The sequence below is a fragment of the Mus musculus genome, chromosome 14 (assembly GCF_000001635.26).
Source record: "Mus musculus strain C57BL/6J chromosome 14, GRCm38.p6 C57BL/6J".
Classification (NCBI taxonomy): domain Eukaryota; kingdom Metazoa; phylum Chordata; class Mammalia; order Rodentia; family Muridae; genus Mus; species Mus musculus.
Window position 1 is genome coordinate 36,506,749 of NC_000080.6, and position 12,086 is coordinate 36,518,834.

The following is a 12,086-nucleotide window of genomic DNA, read 5'->3' on the forward strand; positions in this document are numbered from 1 at the left end:
AGACTGTGCACTCACTGTTTCTGAAGACCATTCTAGAGCTGTTTACTGGCTCACTGGTGACCTGTCTGGTTTCTGGTTGTTTGGTAGGTTGTTTGTTTGGGTGATTAAGTTGTTTGTTTGTTTGGTTGGTTGGTTGGTTGGTTGGTTGGTTGTTAGTTTGGTTGATTTTTTGGTTGGCTGGTTGACTGGCTTGGCTAGTTGCTTGCTGTGTTGGTTTATTTGTTGTGTTATCTTTATCTAACTCAGAAAGTATGACATTCTCTATTGTTTACCACACCCCTCTCCAGGTAGCCGCCTAGTTCTCTGCCTTGCTTCTATATTGTTTTGTCTCTCAAACTCCAATAAAATTGTCCTTGGGTTTCTAAATGTGTTTTATAATTCTTTTATCTGTGAAACTATGAGTCTACAAAAGAGACCCTGTATTCCTTGATAACAAAACATTTTGATCACAGCTATAAAATTTTATGCCTCAACTCATAAAAGTGGAACAAAACTTTCATAAAGTATAATTCACCATGTTTTTTTTTTCTTTTAGTATCTTCCTTGGTGTCTACTCTATTCCCCTCTATTTCATTTTTTTCATTCTATTTTTCAAAGGAATGTCAATTGTAAATCTTACATTGGTTTTTTTACCTATATTCTTTTGGATTGGTCTTGCCAGCATCTACTCATCACAGCACTGCATCTAGTTGTGGCTTTCTTTGATGATCTCCATCTGCTGTAAAGAAAAGAAGGCTGTAGTAAGGAATTATTATGTTTTAGCAAAGTAGTGGTAGATTCTTTCCTAATGACATGACCTCACTAGCATTTGAAAGCTAGGTAGGATTCTAGCACCGGCATGATTTCCCTGCTGTTTCATGGGCCTTAAATACAGTTAAATAGTTGTTGGCTATCACTGACATATGAGTGCTGCTTATTGTACCTTTGTATATATCTTGTCACTAGCATGGTTCAAAGTCACTGCAGGTAGGGAGGACTAGGGAATTACTTCCCTCCCTTGGCAGCTTGAGCAGTATTTTCTGGTAATATGAGAGCTAGCCCATGGAAAACAGGCTTTCAGATCAGATTCAGCTCAAACGTCTTTAGTCCATGATTCTTGTGTTGAGCATGGTCAGACCAAGCAGCTTAGTGCGTGCGTGCGTGTGTGTGTGTGTGTGTGTGTGTGTGTGTGTGTGTGTGTGTGTGTATTAACAATAATCAAAGGGAAAGAACTATAAGCTTGAACGGGACATGAGAAGGATTCAGGGGTACCTGCGAAGGGTTGAAGGAAATAAAAACACTGATGAAATGACATAGTTCTTTTTCTAAATAAAAATATGTTCTATACTTGGTTTAAACAAGTATCAGTTACCAGATCTTACCCAGGTAGTGTGACTTGTTCTTGTTCTTCCTTAATTAATTTCTCTCTCTTATTAAAATAGGCTCTTTTCTTACAGAATAAAAATTGAATAGAGCTTTCCCTCCCTCTACCCCTCCTAGTTCCTCTGCACCTCCCCTCTCATCTTGTTCCCCTCCCTTTCTGCCTCTCACAAAACAGGCTTGTAAGAGGTAATAATAAACATAACAAAATAAAATAAAAACCATCATACCAATGTTGGACAAGACAAGACAACAGAAAAATAAAAGAGCCCTAGGAAAAGGCAAAGGAATCAGAGACTCACTCATTCACACATTCAGAAGTGCCATTAAAAACTACTAAAAATAAATGTATAGTACATACACAGAGGTCTTAGACCAAACCAGTGTTGGCACTGTGTTTATGGCTTCAGTCTCTGTGAGTTCACGTGAGCTGTGTTTAGTTTTGCTGGAAGGCCTTACTCTCCTAATATCCTCCAACCTTCTGTCTCTCCCACTCCATCTGGCTCTCTTGTGCTTCTTCAGGTTTCCTTGAGCTCTGAAGGGAGAGATTTGATGGAATCCCACTTAGAGCTCTGTGTGACAAGGTCTCTTTCTCTCTTTCCCTCCCTCTGTTCTCTCTCTCTCTCTCTGAGATTTGATGGAGTCCCACTTAGAGCTGTGTGTGACAAGGTCTCTTTCTCTTTCCCTCCCTCTGTTCTCCCTCTGTCTCCTCTCTCTCTCTCTCTCTCTCTCTCTCTCTCTCGTCTTCCTGTGGGTGCCTCTCTGTATTTGTTCTTATCTGATGTAAAAGGAAGCTTCTCTGATAATGGCTCACTGGCAAACACAGAAGTGGATGCTCACAGTCAGCTAATGGATGGAACACAAGGCCCTCAATGGAGGAGCAAGAGAAAGAACCCAAGGAGCTGAAGGGGTCTGCAACCCTATAGGTGGAACAATAATATGAACTAACCAGTACTCCCAGAGCTCATGTCTCTAGCTGCATATGTAGCAGAAGATGGCCTAGTTGGCCATCATTGGGAAGAGAGGCCCCTTGGTCTTGCAAACTTTATATGCCTCAGTACAGGGGAATGCCAGGGCCAAGAAGTGGGAGTGGGTGGGCAGGGGAAGAGTGTGGGAGGGTATGGGGAACTTTCAGGATAGCATTTGAAATGTAAATAAAGAAAATATCTAATGAAAAAAGAAAATATCAAAATAACAATAAAAATGGCTGGATAAGGCAACAATCTGTGAATATAGAAAAATATCATTAGGAGTCATTTCATTATTACTTAAAAAAATTAGATGAGTATTATTTGGTTTTACCCTAGGTCTATTGGGTATCTGTTATTTGGTTCTTGGCCAACCAAGTAGTGTCAGGTACCAGTTCCAACTCATAGAGTGGGTCATATATTATAGGAAATTTCCATTTCATTAGGTTTCCATTCTGTTCCTCAAATGTACCTCAATCCCAGCTATGTCTCCTTAAATTCCTTCCCTCAAATCTATCTTCCCTACCCCTTGCCCCCTGATACTCCTGTTCCCATTTTACTCTCCTGCCTCCACTCCACTCCTAAAATCTATTTCATGACCCCTTCAAGAAAGATGCACACATCTTTCCAGTCCCTTCCTTTATACATAATCTCGCTGCATCTCTGGGTTATTTTCACACTCTTATAAATAAAGTTCAATGAACATGGTTGAAGGAAGTGTCCTTTGGGTATATGCTCAAGAGTGGTATAGTTGCAGTTTGAAGTAGATCAATTCCCATCTTTTTGAGGAACTACCATACTGATTTCAATAGTGGAGATACGAGTATGTACTCCAAACAGCAATGAAAGAATGTTCTCCTTGCTCAACATTATCACCTGTATGACCTGTCAGTTGTATTATTCAACTTAGCCATTCTGACAGGTATGAAATAGAATCTCAAAATAGTTCCGATTTGCATCTCCCTGGTGGCTAAGAATGTTGAACATTTGCTTTAAGTGTTTTTTTGGACATTAGTGATTCCTCTATTAAGAATTCTATGTTTAGATCTCCACCCCATTAGTTAATCGGGTTTTATGGTTCTCCTCCTCTTCCTCCTTCTAATTTTTGTCAAGTTGCTTGAGTTCTTAGGCCTGTATCAGATGTGGAGTTGGAGAAAAACAAAACATTTTCCCATTCTTTTGGCTGCCACATTCTCCAAATGATGTTGCATGACACCACACAGAAGCAGAAGCTTTTCAGTTTCATGAGATACCACTAATTGATCTTAGTCACATGTCAATAGGTGTGTGGATGTATGTCTGTGTCTTTGATTTGATTCCACTGAACAATATGATTGTTTTCATTCCAATACTATGGGGCTTTTATTTACTATAGCTCACAGTACAATTTGAGATCAAGAAGGGGTTATACTTCTAAGAGTTCTTTTATAATTCTGGATTGTTGTAGCTATTCTGGGTTTTTATGTTTCCATATGAAGTTGAAAATTGTTCTTTCAAAATCTGTGAAGAATTGTGTAGAAACATTGATGGGGACTGCATTGAATACGTTGATTGCATTTGGTAGGATGGCCATTTCTCCTATGTGAATCTTATGAATTCATGAATATTCAAGATCTGTCCATCTTTTGATTTCTTTCTCAATTTCTTTCTTCAAGGACTTGAAGTTTTCATTATAGAGGTCTTGCACTTGCTTGGTTAGAGTTATCCTTAGATATTTTATATTATTTGAGGCTATTGTGAAAGATGTTATTTTATGATTTCTTTCTCAGTCACTTTGTCGCTTGTATATAGGAATGATATGGATTTTTTAGTTACTCATGTATCCAACCACTTTCTAGGAGTTCCCCAGTAAAAAAATGTAAAGTTGTTTATGCATACTATCATATCCTGTGCAAATAGTACTTTGACTTCTTCCTTTCCAATTTATATAACATTAATCTACTTCAGTTTTGTTATTGCTCTAGCTAAAACTTCAAGTACTATGTTGAATAGATATATAGAGAATGGCCGACTATCTTAAGAGACACCATCACCTCAACAACTCTTATTAAGGAGAACATTTCATTGAGGCTGCCTTACAAATTCAGAGGTTTAGTCCATTATCATCATGGCAGGAAGTATGCCAGTGTACAGACAGACATAGTACTGGAGAAGGAGCTGGGAGATCTATGTCTAGACTGGCAGACAGTAGAAATAGACTGAGACACACTTCATTCTGCTCACATCTCCTCCAACAAGGACATACATCCTCAGACTGCCACTCTTTATGGGTCTTTGGGGACCACTTTTTATCCAAACTAAAACAGCAGCCTTGATTCTGATTTTGCAAATTTGGATATTCTCTTTCCTCTTTTTAGTTAATTTAAATAAGGGTTTGTCAATCTTAGTTGATTTTCTCAAAAAACTAACATTTTTTTCATTGATTTGTTTTGTATTATTCTCCTTCTTAACTATTTTACTGATTTCCACTATAAGCTTCATTACTTCTTGCTATCTATACCTTTTTGGGTGATATTTTATATTTTTTATTTTTAGATTTTGTTTGAGAGCTTTCAGTGTGCTATGACTTTGATAGAATGAGATTTCTCCTTTTTTTTTAAATGTGGGACCTTAGTATTATACATTTGACACTTAGAACTGCTTTTTGTGTCCTCAAAATTTGTGTATGGTGTGAATTCATTTTTATTCGATTCTATCACGTCTTTAATTCATTTCCTTATATAACTTTTCACCCATTATTCACTTACTATAAAATTGCTCAGTTTCAATGAGTTTGCATGTTTTTTTCTTCTGGTGTTGTTGATATCGAGGTTTAATTTGTTGTGATATAATAGGATGCAGAGAGTTATTTCAAATTTCTGTATCTTCTGAGACTTGATTTATGTCTGCGTGTGCGGTTGATATTGGAGAAAGTTCCGTGAGGTACATAGAAGAATGTGTATTATGTTGTGTTTGGGTGAAATACCTATGTTTCTGTAAATATCTGCTATGTCAACCTGGTTGATAATGTCTGTTATCTTCAGTATTTCTGTTTTAAGTTATTGTTTGGAATACCTGCCCATTGGTGAGACTGGGGTATTGAAGTCTGCCACTATCTGTGTGTGAGACTCAATATGTTATTTATGCTGTAGCAGTATTTTTATAAACTTGTGGGCCCTTGCGTTTTGGGCATAAATGTTACAGATTGAAGTGTCAGGTGAATTTTTTCCTTTGATGAATACATAACATCTTCCCTATTTCTTCTAATTACTTTTTATTAAAAATCTATTTTCTTAGATATTACAATGGCTATACCACCATGTTTCTCAGTTCTATTGGCTTGGAATATCTTTTTCAAATCCTTTATGCTGAGGTAATATCTATCTTTGATATTGTGATGTATTTTTTGAATGCTGAAAAAGGATGAGTCCTGTTTCCTATCCATTCTGTTAGTCTATGTCTTTTATTTGGAATTAAGACCATTGGAATGGAGAAATACCAATAACCAACTATTGTTAACTCCTGTTATTCTGTTGGTGGTGGTGGTAAAGATGATATGTGAGTGGTGGGTGTGGGTGGGTATGAGTTTTGCTTCCTTTGATTTGGTGATTTGAGATTATTTATTCCCTATGTTTTCATGGTTGTATTTGTTTTCTTAGGTTGGAGTTTTTCTTCTACCACCCTCTGCATGACTGAATTTGTAGATAAGTACTGTATATATGTAAACATTGCTTAAATTTTTTTTCCATGGAATATCTTATTTTCTCTATTAATGGTGATTAGGAGTTTTTCTGGGAATACTAGTCTGTGATGATATTTGTGGTTTCATTGAGTCTGCAGCACACATGTCCAGCCACCTCTGACTTTTAGAATGTCCTTTGAGAAGTCATGTGTAATTCTAATAGGTCTAAGTTTATTTATTACTTTTCCCTTCCAATTTGTAATATTCTTTCTCTGTTCTCTATGTTTAGTGTTTTGATTATTATGTGGAGGTAGGAATTGCTATTCTGGTCCAATGTACTTGGTGTTTTGTTTGTTTCTTCTGTTTTTGTGGGCATCTCCTTCTTTAGGTTAGGATATTTTTTCTATGTTTTTATTGAATATATTCTTTGGACATTTGAGCTTGAATTCTTCTCCTTCCTCTATTCCTATTCTTCTCAGGTTTGTTATTTTCATACTGTCACAGATTTCCTGGATGTTTTATGTCAGGAATGTTTTTATTTAACATTTTCTTTGGCTGATGTATTCATTTTTTCTACCATATCTTCAACAGCTAAGATTTTTTTCTTCCATCTCTTGTACTCTGTTTGTAAAGATTGCTTCTGTAGTTTCTGTTCAAATTGTTAAATTTTTCATTTCCAGATTTCCCTAAGTTTGAATTTTCTTCATCAATTCTACTTCCATTTTCAGGTCATTATTTATTTCCATGCACTGTTCCTGTTTTACTAAAGTTCTTTAAGCGAGTCATTCATTTCCTCACACTGTTTGTTTTTCCTGGATTTCTATTATGGCTTTAGTTATTTCCTCTATTATCTTTATACCTGCTATTGTAAGGTCCTTTTCTTGGACTCCAGTTATGGTGCCCACTGTTATAGGGTTTCAAGGCTTCAGTGGAGACACATTGTCCTAGTTATTATTGTTTTGTTTTCATGTTAATGTCTAGACATTTGGGATTGGGATGATTATAGGCCTATCTGATAATATCTGGTTTCTATCTGTTGGGTCAGTTATTTTCCTTGGTTCCTGCTTCATCCTGGATGTTAAGAGAATGTTGTGGTTATGTGTTACCTGAAAGAAAAATTTTTGTGGACTTGTTTTCCATGCCTGCTCAGCTGATATGTTCCCAGAGTATGCCTGTTGGTGTTGAAGACTGGCATAATAGATTGGGTTGGGGGAGGGAAAATAGGAGTGAAAAAAAATCTTGTGATCTATTGGGGAATGGGCTTAGAAAGCTAATAGAGTCCATGGCAGACATTTTAACTACAGAGCTGAGGATGATATTAGGGGATTAGAAACTGGAGGAGCAGAAGGGGAGCACCATCAATCTGCTTGTTTCCCTCAACCTTGTAGAATTTCATCATTAGGGAAGGCTGGAGGAATCCTTTCTGTGCAAAGCTGTGTAATATAATACAACGCTAGCCTTAAATTGACTTTACAAAAGAAATTAAAGAGTGAGTTATAAATGCCAAATTGGCTTTATCATGCATTAATTAGTTTAATAGCATTGACAGGAGAATTGATCAAATCCCCTAAGATAGCTCTGTAAAAGATACACATCTTTATTCATGTTATCCAAGGATAAACAGTTTCTAAAATTTAGCATGAATAATAAGTTAAAGGTGTTATGTAGCAAATACCTTAGGAAGAGAAATATGGGAAATCACATAAAAACAACTGTAAAATTAAACAAATTGAACATTCTGAAGATTTAGTAGCTTAATGTAGTTCATATAATTTTCATTATTTGATCAATGTAAGAATTGAATTTCATTATTATCATAAAACATGTTCTACTGAATGAGAAATTGATGGAATAATGCCAAGGTTCACCAGGCCAATTAAACAATGATGATGCCTAATGAATACTCTATGCAGAACAACGGGGCAGAAGGGATGGCTGTACTGGTGTCCTGATGGGCAGCTTGTAGCAGCAACTGCTTAATTTTCAGGAATTTTGTGATCTGCTCGACTTCTCACTGATTGCTTGGCATTAAGAGGAGACTTCATTTCTCTTAGGTGGCCATACAGAAAGAAAATTTTGGAAAACTCCTTCACCCTAATTATAAAAACATCCTGAAAAATAAGGGAATTAAATATTTTGATAGTTCAGCTCTTTATTCCAAAACTAATATGACCATTTCCACCATGAAGAAGGAACTTCTATGACAATCTGTAGGATACTTTACCCTGTAATCTTAACAATGAGATAAGCAAAATTATGCAATGATAGATAGGTCTAAGATAAGGATACTGTTAGTATTCATTCTTAGAAGGAGTAAGGTTACCAGACCCTTAGCTGAGACCCCATCCACCACTTCATCCTATCTCTCAGCTACAGGTGGTTTCAGGAGACACTCAGAAACTAGAAGGTAAAATGAGGACAGGATTCTAATGGCATTGTTTTAGTTAGTGAATCATCACCATGTTAACATCGAACATTTTGCCTATGCATTTGATCCATCCATATTCTATAATTAGCCCCTCCCTCATAAGCCTCTGAGCTAATAAGTCAACACACTCATTCATTCACCATGGTGGTTATTCTAAGTTATCTACTTTATAGGATTTAGAACCTCCATGGAAATGGACTTCTGAGGGCGTCTGTGAAGGAGTTTCTAGATTACATGAATAGAGATGTGAAGACTACCCTAAATATGGGCTGCACCATCTCAGGAGCTAAGGTCTTGGACAGAATAACAAGGGGAAGATTGAAATGAAGAGAAACAGTGATCTCTCTCTGCTTCCTGACTGTGGATACAATGTGACCAGCCACCTCAAGATCTTGCTCACATGACTTGCCCACCAATATAAAGTATACCTTCAAACTGTGAGCCACAATATACCTTTCCTTAAGTTGTTTTTGTCAGATTTTATCGCAGCAATTCATGAGCTTGGAGGTAAGTATTTCTTTGGTGTCCCATCTGGAATGGAGAGACATTTATTCACATCTCCTCTGAAAAAAAATCACATAGTGTGTTGAATGTTAGGATTGCTTAGCACACATTTTAAATTCATGTAACAAATTTTGACCTCATGTTTGTCTATAGAAGGCATTTTATATTTCAAGTTAATAAAAGAAATAACAAGAAATATAAGTTTATTGCATAAAGCACCTGTGTTCTACATTTTTCTACTTCTATATAATAACTTTACTCAGAGTTATAAATTATGGGGATTAATATAGAATTATAATCATAAATCTACAATTAGAATGTAAACTTGGGAACATCTATGTGAGAAATACTAAATAAAATCTTTGTTCCTAAGATATAAGTACTATTAAAATAATTAAATTTTAAAATCACTCAAATTCCAGCAGAAAAATAAAGGAAACCAGCAGCAAAGAATTCATATGCAATCACTACTATCTATGTAAAAAGTCTGAACTCAAAGATTCAGGTTAGCCTTCATAATCTACATATTATATACTTCTTTGAAATGCATTAATTATTTCCTCTTGTTATGCTCATCCTCTCTTGACATGTGCTTACATTAGTTCCCATTTCCTCTCTGGTTCAATGTCTAACTTCATTCATACAGATATAAAGGATGAGTGAGTTACTGAATACTATTACTCATTACTTTCTGTTCCCCTTGTTTATTTAATGAACTCTCCAAACAATCCAATTCTATCTAGAAAGCCCCCAAATACCAAATCACTTTCTTTTTTTTTTTAATTAGGTATTTTCTTTATTTACATTTCAAATGCTATCCCCTTTCCTAATTTTCCCTCCAAAAATGCCCTATCCCCTCCCCCTCCCCATGATCCCCAACCCACCCACTCCCCCTTCCTGGCCCTGGCATTCCCCTATACTAGGGCATAGAACCTTCACAGGAACAACAGCCTCTCCTCCTATTGATGACTGACTAGGCCATCCTCTGCTACATATGCAGCTAGAACCATGGGTCCCACCATGTGTTCTCTTTGATTGGTGGTTTAGTCCCAGAGAGCTCTGAGAGTACTGGTTAGTTCATATTGTTCCTCCTATAGGGCTTCAAACCCCTTCAGCACCTTGAGTACTTCTCTAGTTCCTTCATTGGGGACCCTGTGCTCTGTCCAATGGATGACTGTGAGCATCCACTTCTGTGTTTGCCAGGCACTGGCAAAGCCTCTCAGGAGACAGCTATATCAGGCTCCTGTCAGCAAAATCTGCAAATCATTTTCTTGTGACATCACTTTCTCCAAGTAATGGAAAGTTTATAATATCCTTTCTTCTTACCACAAAGCCCTCACAGCACATGTGCTTTGTCTCTGTCATGGCATTCCAGTTGCTGACAGATCCAACATCTCTTGATCACCTACCTCTGCCATCCTCTGTATCCAACTTAGATTTTACAGCCATAACACTCCAGCAACTTTAAACTCTCTAACAATAGATAAATCGTACTGTTGCTGTTTCCATGTGCACTATTGCTCTATCGAACTAAGAGAATTAAAAATTACCTAGTAGCTAAGTGCCTAATACCATACAGTCATTTCCCAAGGACCCAGTTATGTCTTCTCTACCAACTTTTCAATATTGTCTTAATAATTCTCAAGTGTCTAGGTGATCTAGCCCTACTCAGTCACTCATCTTGCTTCAGTCTTAATGAAAATAATTTACATTGACATGCAGTACTCCCAACCGAGTTTACTTTTGTATCCCTGGCTGCAAATGAACCTGTTTTCTCCACCTGCCCATTTACTACCAGGAGAAAATGTTTATTCAATGATACCCAGCTGCTATACCTATACTCACAACACATAGTCCTTCCTTTCTTATAGTTAACTTTGTCAGTATCCCACAATTTTTATTTATAACTTCTCATTTCTGGGGTCCTTTCTATAGTTTTTTGCTCTTTACCTCCTTTTAAAAATTGTAATATTTTCAAGAAAAACATAGCTTTCCCTTTTTCCACAGAAGAGTGGTCTCCTCTCAGCCCAGACTGTAGGTCCATTTCTTTCCCTCAATGCTCACTTCAGTGGCTGTCACAGCTCCACCAGCAACCCATTTGTTTCCTCCATGAACATCCATGTCTTTCTACCTGAAATCCCATTTCATGCCACTTTTCTTTTGCCTCAATGATGCCAGTCATCCTTCATAAAGCAGATGAAGTATCACTTTCTTAAGGAAGTCTTTGTGATCTCTCAGGGTTAAGTTAAATTACCTTGTTTATCTCCCTCTGCAGTATGGGTTCCTCTTTTATCTATGTAGCATGCTCACAAGTAAGTGATTATTTGAGTTGTGCTACATGTCTTCCTTATGTCTGAGCAAGTCTGAAAGTTCAGCATGGACTGTTTCTTCCCCTTATCTCAGCACTTAGCATAGAATCAATTACAGAGTAGGCTCAACTAAATGTGTGTTACATGACTTAACACATCATCACCTTCAAGACTCCAAATGAATCTTAAGAATCCCAAATATTGTCAAGGGTTCAATGAAATATGTCCAATTACACACTGGTTCTGATAATATGATTTGTCACAAGCCTTTTAGAAAATAATTTTACATGATGCATTCTAAGTATTACTTTTGCAGTATCCATTTCACTCTGAAGTAATAAGCTTCAGCATTGCATAGAAGCATATGCACAGATGTTTCTTGTCTCATTATTTGTAATGCTTAAGGATTATGAACATAAATATTCAACAACAGTTAAGTCAATTAAGGATTGCCATCTAAGTATATTATTTCACTATTTTAAATCATGTGTACAAAGGGCTTGCAGTAACTTTGTGCAATGTTTATTTTTTTAATACTTGTGATTTAATAGTGTTCAAATTCATGTAGACAGCCTGGACTCAACTCTATAAAAAGAATATGTGGAACAAAACGTTAACATTGTGAGAAAGTAGCAAGAAGCTTCCTAGGATGGCAACAGTAAGAGCTGCACTAACAACTGGCATTCATTGAGCATTTGCTCTACTTGGCCTTTTTATGTTTTACACAACTCATTCACTAAATGCTCATAACAACCCGAACAGTTCATTATGACTCATATTCTAAGAAAATGAACCAAGCTTCAGAAAGAAAGAAATCACTTTATAAACAAGAAAAGGATATCTAAAGACAGAGTTAG